Source organism: Felis catus, chromosome A1 (genome assembly GCF_018350175.1).
Source record: "Felis catus isolate Fca126 chromosome A1, F.catus_Fca126_mat1.0, whole genome shotgun sequence".
NCBI classification, from domain to species: Eukaryota; Metazoa; Chordata; class Mammalia; order Carnivora; family Felidae; genus Felis; species Felis catus.
In genome coordinates this window covers 185,001,618-185,013,971 of record NC_058368.1, presented here as the reverse complement: position 1 = coordinate 185,013,971, position 12,354 = coordinate 185,001,618, and the positions used below count along the sequence as shown (strand labels likewise).

General features: G+C 41.7%; 1 pseudogene; it reads left to right on the top strand.

Moving 5' to 3' along the window:
- The first annotated feature begins 10,514 nt into the window (after window positions 1-10,514).
- Window positions 10,515-12,135, top strand: LOC101087967 (annotated as a pseudogene).
- The last annotated feature ends 219 nt before the right edge of the window (window positions 12,136-12,354 follow it).

The following is a 12,354-nucleotide window of genomic DNA, read 5'->3' as shown; positions in this document are numbered from 1 at the left end:
TTGTAATCAGTTGAATAATGCCCCCCCAAGAGATATATTTAAGTCCTAACATCCAGTTTCTGTGAATGTGATATCATTTGGAAAAGGGGTCTATGCAGATGTAATTAAGGATCTTATGATGAGATCACCCTGGATTTAGAGTGGGCCCTAAATTCAATGACTAGTAGTATTCTTCTAAAAGAAAGGAGAGGGAGGGTGGGTGGCTCAGTTGGTTGAGCATCCGACTTCAGCTCAGGTCATGATCTCACGGTTCGTGGGTCCGAGCCCTGCATCAGGCTCTGTGCTGACAGCTCAGAGCCTGGAGCCTGCTTCGGACTCTGTGTCTCTCCCTCTCTCTGCCCCTCCCCTGCTCATGCTCTGTCTCTCTCTGTCTCTCAAAAATAAATAAACATTAAAAGAAGAGGGAGACTTGAGAAGAGAAGAAATGAGGAAAAGGTCACGTGAGGATCGAGGAAGAAGCTGGAGTGACAGGGCAAGGAATGCCAAGGATTTCTGGCCCCCACCAGAAGCTGGGAGAGGGGCTCAAAGTCTCCAAAAGGAACCAATTCTGCCAACATCTTAATTTTGGACTTCTGGCCTCCAGAACTGTGTGACAGCATAAATTTCTGTTGTGTTAAGTCACCAAATGTGTGATAATTTGTAACGGTGGCCCCAGGAAACTAAAACAGCTTTGAAGGGTGAATTGAAAGTAAGCTGCTAGTCAATGAAAATGGAAAGCACAAAGGTATAATCTCATTAAATCATGTGTTTCCCCCACACACATACACAAAAATCCAGTGAATAAATGAGCAGAAGACATGAATAGACACTTTTCCAAAGAAGACATTCAGATGGCCAACACACACATGAAAAGATGCTCAACATCACTCATCATCAGGGAAATACAAATCAGAGCCACACTGAGATACCACCTCACGCCGGTGAGAGTGGCTAAAATGAACAGGAAACAACAGATGCTGGCGAGGATGTGAAGAAACGGAAACGCTCTTGCACTGTTGGTGGGAATACAAACTGATGCAGCCTCTCTGGAAAGCAGTGCGGAGGTTCCAGGGATACAGGAGTGCTGATACATAGGGGCACTTGTACCCCAATGTTTATAGCAGCACTTTCAACAGTAGCGAAATTAATGGAAAGAGCCTAAGTTTTCATCAACTGATGAATGGATATAGAAAATGAGGTTTATGTATACAATGAAATACTACTTGGCAATGAGAAAGAATGAAATCATGCCATTTGCAGCAAGATGGATGGAACTGAAAGGTATTATGCTGGGTGAAATAAGTCAGAGAAGGACAGGTATCATTTTCACTCATATGTGGATCTTGAGAAACTTAACAGAAGACCATGGGGAAAGGGATGGGGGAAAAAATAGTTACAGAGAGGGAGGGAGGCAAACCACAAAAGACTCTTAAAAACAGAGAACAGGGGCGCCTGGGTGGCTCGGTCGGTTAAGCGTCCAACTTCGGCTCAGGTCATGATCTCACGGTCCGTGAGTTCAAGCCCCGCGTCGGGCTCCGTGGTGACAGCTCAGAGCCTGGAGCCTGTTTCAGATTCTGTGTCTCCCTCTCTCTCTGCCCCTCCCCTGTTCATGCTCTGTCTCTCTCTGTCTCAAAAATAAATAAAAGTTAAAAAAAAAAAGAGAACAAACTGGGGGTCAATAGGGGAGGAGAGAGGATAAAATGGGTGATGGGCATTGAGGAGGGCACTTGTTAGGATGAGCACTGGGTGTTGTATATAAGCCAATTGACAATAAAATACATTCATAAGAAAAATCATGTGTTCTGAAGACACCAAGAAATCTAATGATAGAACCAATAAATCAACTCAAAAGGTAGGATATCACTGGCTTGTGCAGGGCTGTGAATCTTATGCTGTGTTAGAAACTGGAATCATATTAAGAGGTATTGGATGTTATTACAGGCAGCAAACTCAGAAATAGGAGAATTATAATAGCTATTATCATTGCTCTTAACCAGACACAGGAGAGGAAAGGAACACTTTAATACCAGCCAGGCCTTGAACCCAATCTCAAAGGCAGAAATCTAGTAATCAAGTTGAACCAGGTAGAAGCTTTCTTTCTCCTAAGCCTCAGACCAAAACAGACTCTGAGGCCTGTTCTCCCTATTTACTCCCTCAACTTCCAATGCTCTTTGCCACTATGTTGCAATGAAAGAAAACTGTTAAAATCTAAACTGAGGCACCTTAACATTTTCAAAACTTAAATTGAACAGACATTGATTGGAATCAGACACTGCCAAACGGTCAGTGGTTAGGAGTTGCTCCACTGACCGGCACTAGGGGAGAGGTTTTTAGACAGGAGACCTAGAAGCAAAGAAGGAAATTATTTGATTGGTGATAGCTTAAGTGCTTGCCTTATTTGGGAATGCCTGGTTGGCTGTTTGTGATTGTTCTTCAGTTTGATTTTCTCGGGTTCCAGTGCATTGGCCCTGGCTCAGGTTTTGGTTTGCTCAGCAGGCTAACAAGCATTAGAGGTACCCCAGTCTAACGGCCAGCTTGTGTAATTACTTTAACAAAACCAAGCCCACACCCTGTGGCACTACCAAAAATGGAGCCAGAGAGTTCCAGAAGGATTGTGTTTACTGGCACTGGGGCACCTAGGCCATTGTTCTGGGACTGGCTTCAATATGGAAAAAAGAGATGGTTAAGAACAGTTACACCCACTCTGGTACATGTCACTGCCCTCTCAAACTTGCCACAGGTTGCCTGTTGTAAATTTTACATATATAAATACACGTGTATACTTACACACGTACTATGTACACACAGATATATATATAGATATATATATATAGATATATCTATATATATATATACACATATATATATAAAGCAAATACAATTCGCATTAAAGAATTTCTTTATTACTTCCTATTCACTGAAGGGTTCTTTTCTTTTCTTTTCTTTTTAGCTAAAATCACAGTTACTTCATAGCTAGCACACAGGATGGTATCTAAATGGTTGAATTCTAGGCTTTTGAAAACATTCACTTGTTAGTAAGATACTCTCTATCTTCTTTGACAGATCCTGTAAAGTACTTAATTGTGAAATGTTGTTTCCTCCTAGCATCTTTTCATAAATAACTGCAAAATAAGCTATTTCAAATGAAAAGAAGATAAACAGTGATATTTTTAACCCAAGAAAGAACTCTTCAGTCTACTTACTTTGAAACACATGATCTGTCTTAGGCAAGATTTAATTTTATCCTGAAGGTGGTCCTTCTCAGCCTCCAAACCAAATGCCCCCATCATCTTATCCCCAGAAATGTCATTCGTACTACACCCCGAGCCACAGGACTCACCAGTCTGGATTTGATCCATTTCCCCGACTAAGTCATGTGGCGCTCACACATCCGTGATCCTCCTTCCTCTGTGACACCTGCCAACACAGCCGGAAGCCCTTGATCAACATAAGACGTGAGAGGCAAGGGAAGCAGGTCCTCTCTGAGCCAGTTCCTGCAATGACAATGTACAGCCAAACTCAAATGGAGTCATTTATGTCAGGGGAAAAATGGAGACGGTCAATGCAGGTGTATAAAAAAGAACAAAAGTTAACCTCACCTCACAGGAATTCACAACTCTCCTCAGAGATCAGCAGAGGATGCCAGCCAAACCCCAAACACCAAGGCTCTTTACAGCATCTCTGGACTTCCTTGTTGCCCTGACTCAGCCACCCTATTCCAGATAAGGAAAAAGACCACCTGGCAACCAATCAGCTGAACAAGCCAGATAACTTCTGCATTTACCCTATAAAAGTCCTTCAGTCTGAGCAACTTGGAACTCATTGCTCCATAGTCTTGAGTTTCAGGGCTTGCACGTCAAAACTGTTGCAATGAACTCATCTTTCTGCTTTGTTTTGCTCAGTATGCAGTTTGGTTTTGCACAATAACCTGGTTCCTGGAGAAAGCAGGGACCACAAGAGACAGCATGTGCTCCATTAGTCTTTGCCTGCCCCATACTAGTCTATATCATCTAGACTCAACCTGCCCTCACCCCTTTTCCCATTGTGCTGTTTAAACTCACTTCTACTTCTCGAACACTATAATGCCCCACCCCACCCCCATAGTTCTAAACGTCAAGGGCCAACAAACTAAAGTTTTCATAGCAATAAATAGTCTGCCCTTTCTGCAGCGAAAAAGATCAAGTCTCTTTTGGTTCAACAAGCCTAAAAACATCCTAGTTTCATTTTAAGTCAGGCCATATTGAGACAGGGGGACAACATCTCAAACATACATGTTCTATGTGACACTTAATTGTCCAAGTGTGTAAGAAATTTCGCATGTATTTCCCTTTAACCCAGCTCTGTCATCATTTCCTTTTCCAGAGTTACATGGGAATCTTGGGAGCTTACCAGCACCTGAAAAATCGACAGAAGTCATCTAATCTTCAGTCCATTGTGACTGTTGCCACTATCCTCACTGTCTGCTTTTGCAGGACCCCCTGAGGTGGGCAGTTCCACTGCTACCATGTAAATGGTGCACAAGGGACTTTGCCTACCTAGCTCAGTAGCCCCAGAATTCTGCTTCCTGGCAATACTGATTTTGCTAGACTTCTGTACTGCCCTAGAATGAGTGGACAAAAGTTAACAACCTGCCTGCTACTTCTGTCTCTATGAATTTTCTCCAGTGAACACTGCTGTCCCAGATCTGATGTGTATGCTCTCTGGTTATCTGCCTTTGCATGTACATCGCACCCCCTGTGCCAGAAAAAAGGGGAAAAAATGAATCTCTGGAGTAAGAATCACTTCATTCTTAAAAGAATCTTGTATTATCCAATACTCCAAAGCCATGCAAAATGACTAAGGGCATTTTGGGGGCAACTGGGTGGCTCAATTGGTTAAGCATCCAACTCTTGATTTTAGCTCAGGTCATAATCTCACACATCAGGCTCTGCGCTAACAGCACACAGAGCCTGCTTGGAATTCTCTCTCTCTCTCTCTCTCTCTCTCTCTCTCTCTCTCTCTCTCAACAAATAAATATTTTTAAAAAAAGACTAAGGACACTTTGGACTTCTTCTAAGGTGGCTGACTGAATACAGGTGTTCCGTAAACAATAGTAAAATAAATACAATAGTAAATCAATAGTAAAATAAATACAAACAATATCATTCTAAAATGCAAAGAGAATGGAAGGAAGCTGATGAAGAAGTTAACACATTTTTGAAAGATGAAAAGCTAACTGATTCACCAGAGTGGAGAAAGCTTAAAACCTGACTTCAGGAAAAAGATTATACCCCCAAAGGAAACCTATTCAGTCAGAGAAAGACAGAAAGACAAAAGGAAGGGAGGGAAAGGAGGGACAGAAGGAAAGAAAGGAAGAAGGAGGGAAGGACACAGATGTAAGGGTAGGGAAGGGAGAAAAGGAAAAGAGAGAAGCATACAGGAACTGAAGGCTCCAGGTACCTCAGAAAACAGAGTGAGATGTGGTGATCATTTAAAAATCTGTATAAGGAGTCATTAAACCCCCATATCCCCATGACCACACCACAGCCAGGAATTTACTTTACCCAGACCACCACAGGACACTGCAGAACTTATTCTATAAAGACACTGAAGCAGAGAGATCCTGGACTTTGGAACACTGGGCACTGAGGAGAGAAGGGGTAGGGCACCTAACTGGAAACAGGGGGACTAAGAATTCCCCCTCCCTATCTCACTCCCAAAACACTGTCAGCTAAACTTTTTTTTTCTATTCTGCAGGCATAATATTAGAGGATCCCTTAGTGGAGAAAATGAATCCTCACTAAGAAGTTCTATAATAATTTTTGAAAAAGGTTTGGGGATATATCCCCAGTTGTCTGATCACTAACACAGCAAAGGTCATTACGTGCAATCACCTTGGTATAACTGACATTTTGGACCATACTATTCTTTGTTGTGGGGCCTGTCCTGTGCATTAGAAGATATCTGGCAGCATCCCTGGACTCTACCACTAAAAGACATAGCTCTTCCCCAGTGGTGACAATCAAATATTATTCCAGGAGCAACTTGGTGGTTCAGTCAGTTGAGCATCCAACTCTTTTTTGTTGTTGTTGTTAAGGTTTATTTATTTTTTGAGAGAGAGAGACAGAGCGCAATCAGGGGAGGGGCAGAGAGAGAGGGAGACAAAGAATCAGAAGCAGGGTCCAGGCTCTGAGCTGTCAGCAAAGAGCCCAACACAGGGCTCAAACTCACAGACCACGAGATCATGACCCGAGCCAAAGTCAGATGCTTAACCAACTGAGCCACCCAGGCGCTCTGAACATCTAACTCTTGGTCTCAGCTCAGGTCATGATCTCACAGTTTGTGGGATAGAGCCCCTCATCAGGCTCTGTGCTGATAGCATGGAGCCTGCTTAGGATTCTCTCTCTCCCTCTCTTTCTCTGCCCTTCCCCAGCTGCGCATGCTCGTTCGCTCACTCTCTCTCTTTCTCTCTCTCAAAAATAAATAAATAAACTTTAAAAAATATTCCAGACATTGTGAAATGTCCTCTGGGGGGCAAAATTGCTCTTAGATGAATGATTGCCCACAGTCCATTTAAAAATACAAAATAAAATATTAAGGTAAATGCAAGAAGAGGCAGTTACAATGTTCAGTGCTTTGTCTCTAATGAACATAAGCAGGGGATGAAAAGTGGGATAGGGGATTTGAGTCACAGAAGTAGATGGAATTAGCTGTTACTGTAAGTGCTAAGAAGACAAAGATGATAACTGTCAAATGTATAAGACCAATGATGTAAAAACTTAGAAAAAATTGTTTTTCTTTTGGGAACTAGGGAGTTCTTCACTGAAGAAGCTGTGTTTGAAAACTATCTTAAAGGGCCATAACGATTGAGAAGGGTAGAAAAAAGAAGGTGGAAGACATTTCAAGCAGAGGAATTTATGTTTAGATCACACATGCAAGTCAGGGAAAACAGAATCAATGTTACTGGAGCAGTTACGGGGGAACAAGACGACAATTCAGTTTCTTCCACAAGAAAACAGAGGGCTGCAGAGGTGCATTGTCACTTAACAGTGACATGTTAGGTCATGTCAGACTCTAGCATTCTAGAAATCTGCTGTAATTCTAAACTTTTTTAAAGGAGGGTGTGAACTCTAGTATTTGGTACTAGGAAGTGTCTACAGGATTGTAGTCTTGGAGAGAGAATTAATGTTTCAATATCCAAGTTTTAGGGGTGCCTGGGTGGCTCAGTCAGTTAAGTATCCAACTCTTGGTTTCAGCTCAGGTCATGATCTCATGGTTCATGGGTTCAAGCCCCATGTTGGGCTCTGCACTGACAGCACAGAGCCTGCTTGGGATTCTCTGTCTCCCTCTCTCTCTGCCCCTCCCCTGCTCAAGCTCACTCACTCTCGCTCTCTCTCTCTCTCTCAAAATAAATAAACATTAAATAAATAAATAATTGAATATAGGTTTTAGAAAACTACCAACATGAGGAGCATTGATTTAGGATGTCCTCATTATCTGAGGATAATTAATAACAGGAAAACAACATCTATTAAAAGTGGAATAGAAATTCATATTAAATAATGAGAAAAAAATTTTTATAGGGACATTCATAATGAGAAGAGAAACCAAAGATTGTAATTTTATCTTATATTTAAAAGTTAGTTTGTGGGGCGCCTGGGTGGCACAGTCGGTTAAGCGTCCAACTTCAGCCAGGTCACGATCTTACGGTCCGTGAGTTCGAGCCCCGCGTCAGGCTCTGGGCTGATGGCTCAGAGCCTGGAGCCTGTTTCTGATTCTGTGTCTCCCTCTCTCTCTGCCCCTCCCCCGTTCATGCTCTGTCTCTCTCTGTCCCAAAAATAAATAAACGTTGAAAAAAAATTAAAAAATAAATTAAAAAAATAAAAATAAAAAAAAATAAAAGTTAGTTTGTAATTACAAATATGTCCTAATACACCAAACAAAAAATGAATTAAGGATTGATTTTGTTTTAGTTCTGGCATGATTCTTTTGATAAAGTTGATGAGAGTCCTAAGTCAGTATTTCCTTCATATTCAATTTTAAAATTTTTGCAAAATATACTAGAGTTTCATCAATTTTCCCAAGGGCCCCTCCTTATCCTTTGATATTCAAATCATTCCCTTCTGAATTATCTATCCTGTCATCATCCTTTTTACAAGGTTTGCAACTTAATTTTGTAATCCATCTGTGTCCTATTTACATTATATATTATGCTTGACAAAGACATTGACCTGATGGGTGGGCTAGACACAAGTGTTAATGAGTGAAAGAATCTTTGAGATGAGACTAATTTCATAAGTGCTTGGTTCATTAGTGAATATGTTCATATTATGTCTACTATTGTAACTGGGGGTAACTTGCGTCAGCACTTATGTAACAAGAACTCCCAGTACCTACCACAATGGTCTTGAGCTTACATATAAGATAAAGGCTCTGTTGTCTGGGGCAATGACAAGGGAGAGTTAGTCAAACATTCTGGTTAACTGATAGTATTAGGGTTTACTTAACCATTAACCTAAAACTCATGGGAGTAAACAAAGAAAAACAATGTCTCACTATAACAGTCTGTGACTAAGAGCATGAAGAAACAGACTCCTTCTTAAATCAGAATAATTAGCTGTCACAACCCAATATTCACTTAATGCTCTGTTCCAGTGAGTGTCAGCATTTGGTACTGGTAATTAGACTAGAGTTTGCAAAAAATATCAAAAGTATTCATTTGTAGAACTTTCTGATTGGCAAAGTGACAAACAGTATAAATTTGGAGTAGTTCTTTTTCCCCCAGTTACGAGTAACTTTCTAGACAGGTACATAGTAGAAATAATAATAAGATCTGGTTACCAAATGTAAATCACTTAGACCTTAAGTTCAAAAACAGCATGAATAAGGCACTGTTGATATTCTCAGCACTCAGTTCCAACAGAATCACTCTCCACAGAATTCTAGATGACCTTCAAATCCATGTCCTTTTCTGCTTTCCTTGACATAATATTTTTTCAACATTCATCTTTCAAACTGTCTAATCTTTACTAATTTTATAATTAGGTGGCTTCAGAATTTAAAAAAAGAACCCACACTGATAACATCCTGACCATTCTGAATGACAGTATCTCTACACAAGTTTAAGCAGCAATGATAAGGAAACTTATTAGAACATTCTCTTCAAATCTTAAGATTAGTGATTTTTCAAAAATAAATTCTACTTTGCAAGACTTTGTGTAGACAGCTTGACTCACATAGTCCTTAGAAAAGCTCATTGTTCCCTTTTTGAACTGGTCCATGTATTATAGAATATGTGGTTGCCTACCTAATGTTACTGAAAGGGCTGTCTAACTATCTCTGCCAAAACTGTGTTTTATTGCCTGAAACTCCCATTTTGACAATCATTTCTTTAGATTTTTAATATTGCCTTTTCAGAATTTGTATATTGCTATTGTGAGGTATGAAGATTGTATTTCCAAAAATAGCCACAGCAATATTCCTGGCCTTAAATGCTCTCCCAGAACCTTGCAGCCATGTATCAGTAAGCAGAGCCTATTTTCCCTGTCCTTGAAGTGGACTAGGCTGCTTGGCAAATAGAGAACAACAGAAGGAATGTGGCATGACTTCAGAAACTAGTTCATACAGACCATATGGCTCCTGCCTGCTCTCTAATCTCTATCTCTCTTTCTTTATGTGCTCACCCTTGGAACCCAGCCACCAGGCTATAAGAAAGCCCAGCAGTCATATGGAAACATCACATGCAAGTATTCTGGTTACAACCAAAGCTGAAGTCCCACCCAGACAGCATTAAGGCCACACAGGTGAGTGAGTGAGTGAGTGAGTGAGTGAGTGAGTGAGTGAGTGACCCTTCAGAGAATTACAGCTATCAGTCTCTGAGCCACTCTAGCCTACTCTGGCTGAGTATGGATTTGTTAGTAAGTAAATGGCATCACTGTTTTAAGTCACTTAGCTTTGAGGTAGTTGTTGTTGTTGTTGTTTAATGTAGCCATAAATAACCAATAGGAAAAACACATTAATATTGGTACAGGTTAAATTCTCAGATTAGCTAGCCACTTTGTGGTAAATATAGGGAACATGAGGGATTACAACATGAAAAGAAAAAGGAAGAAGAGAAATGATTTATCTAAAGCAAAACCTTTTCTGTTTATGTTGGGTAGAGAAACTATAAAACTCTTAGAAGAAGACACAGGGGAAAAGCTTCACAACGTTGGATTTGGTAATGATTCCTGGATGTGACATCAAAAGCATACGCCACAAAAGAAAAATAATAGAAAACTGGATTGCATCAAAATGAAAAACCTTGGTGCATGAAAGGACACTATCAACAGAGTAAAAATGCAGCCTATGGAATGGGAGAAAATATTTGCCAGTCATATAAATAAAACCTTGGATTGTGAGTAACTTGTTCTGCAAGATGCACAAACATTTATAATAAATTTTAACTTGATAAACCAGTGATGTCTTGCAATATGAGTAGTATATGATGCCAAACATCACATGATCACAACTGGGCCATTGGTTCTTGAAATTCGCTTTGATATTCAAGTGCTTGGGATTACAAACATGTTTCCAGAATGAATTATGCTCACAAACCAAGGTTTTACTGTATATGATAACAGGTTAATATCCCAAATATAAAAGGAATGCCTAGAATTCAACAATAACAAATCTGATTTAAAATGGTATGGGTGGTGGCCCAAGCCTGATTCCTGGCCTCTCCTCTTACTCCTGGAACAGCATGAGCTTCACCAACCGCTCTACCTTTTCCTCCAACTACGGGTCCCTGGGCTCAGTGCAGTCGCCCAGCCACCAGGTTCAGCCAGTCAGCAGTGCAGCCAGGGTCTATGCAGGCACTGAGGGTTCAAGCTCCTGGATCTCCATATCCTGCTACTCTAGCTTCAGGATGGTTGGGGGCCTGGGACATGGCCACCAGGATAGCCAGGGGTCTGGTGGGCATAGGGGAAATCCAGGGCAAGAAGGAGACCATGCAAGACTTGCATGACCATCTGGCCTCCTACCTGGAGAGGGTGAGGAATCTGGAGGCTGATAATCAGAGACTGGAGATCAAAATCTGGAAACACCTAGAGAAGAAAGAACCCCAGGTCAGAAACTGGGGACATTACTTCAAGACCATCAAGGCTCAGTTCTTTGAAAATTCTGTGGACAATGTCCACATTGTTCTGCAGATTGACAATGCCCATCTTGCTAATGATGACTTCAAAATCAAGTATGAGATGGAGCTGGCCATGTGCCAGTCTTTGAAGAGTGACATCCATGGCCTCTGTGAGGTAACTAATGACACCAATGTCACTTGGCTGCAGCTGGAGACAGAGATTGAGGCTTTCCAGGAGGAGCTGCTCTTCATGAAGAAGAACCAGGAGGAGGAAGTAAAAGGTCTACAAAACCAAACTGTCAACTCTGGGTTGACCATAGACTTGGATGCCCCCAAAATCTCAGGACCTCAGCAAAATCATGGCGGACATCCGGGCCCAGGATGATGAACTGGCTCAAAAACCGAGAGAAGCTGGACAAGTACTGGTCTGAGAAGATTGAGGAGAGCACCACAGTGGTTACCTCACAGACCACTAAGATAGGATCAGTTGAGATGACCCTCATGGAGCTGAGACGTACAGCCCAGACCTTGGAAATCAACCTGCACTCAATGAGAAACCTGAAGGCCAGCTTGGGGAACAGCTTGGAAGGTGGAGGCCCACTACATGATGCAGATGGAGCAACTCAACAGGGTCCTGCTGCATCTGGAGTCAGAGCTGTCCCAGCCCAGGCAGAGGGGCAGGGGCAAAGAGTGGCCAAGAGTATGAGGCTTTCCTTGCTCAATGTCAGGTTTAAGCTGAAGGCTGAGATCACCACCTACCGTCGCCTGCTGGAACACAGGTAGGACTTCAGTCTTGGTGATGCCCTGGATAGCAGCAATTCCTTGTAAACCATCTAGATGACCACCACCCACAAGATTGTGGACAGCAAGGTCCTAAGACCAACGATACCAAAGTTCTGAGGCACTGAAGCAGCAGAAGCAGGGTACCTATGGAGAGCAGGAGGCCAATAAAAAGTTCAGAGGCCAACAAAAAAATTAAAAAATTAAAAAATTAAAAATAAATGGTAGGGTGTCTGATTGGCTCAGTCGGTTGAGCCTCCAACTCTTGATCTAGTCTAAGGTCACGATCTTGCAGTTTGTGAGTTCAAGCCCTGCGTTGAGCTGAGCACTGGCAGTGTGGAGCCTGCTTGGGATTCTTTTTCTCTCTCTTTCTCGCTCTCCCCCTTCCTTGCTCGTGCTCACTCTCTCCTTCTCTCTCTCTCTCTCACACACAATAAATAAACTTTTTTTTTAATGGGGAAAGGACTTGATAGATATTTTTCCAAAGAACATATACAAAT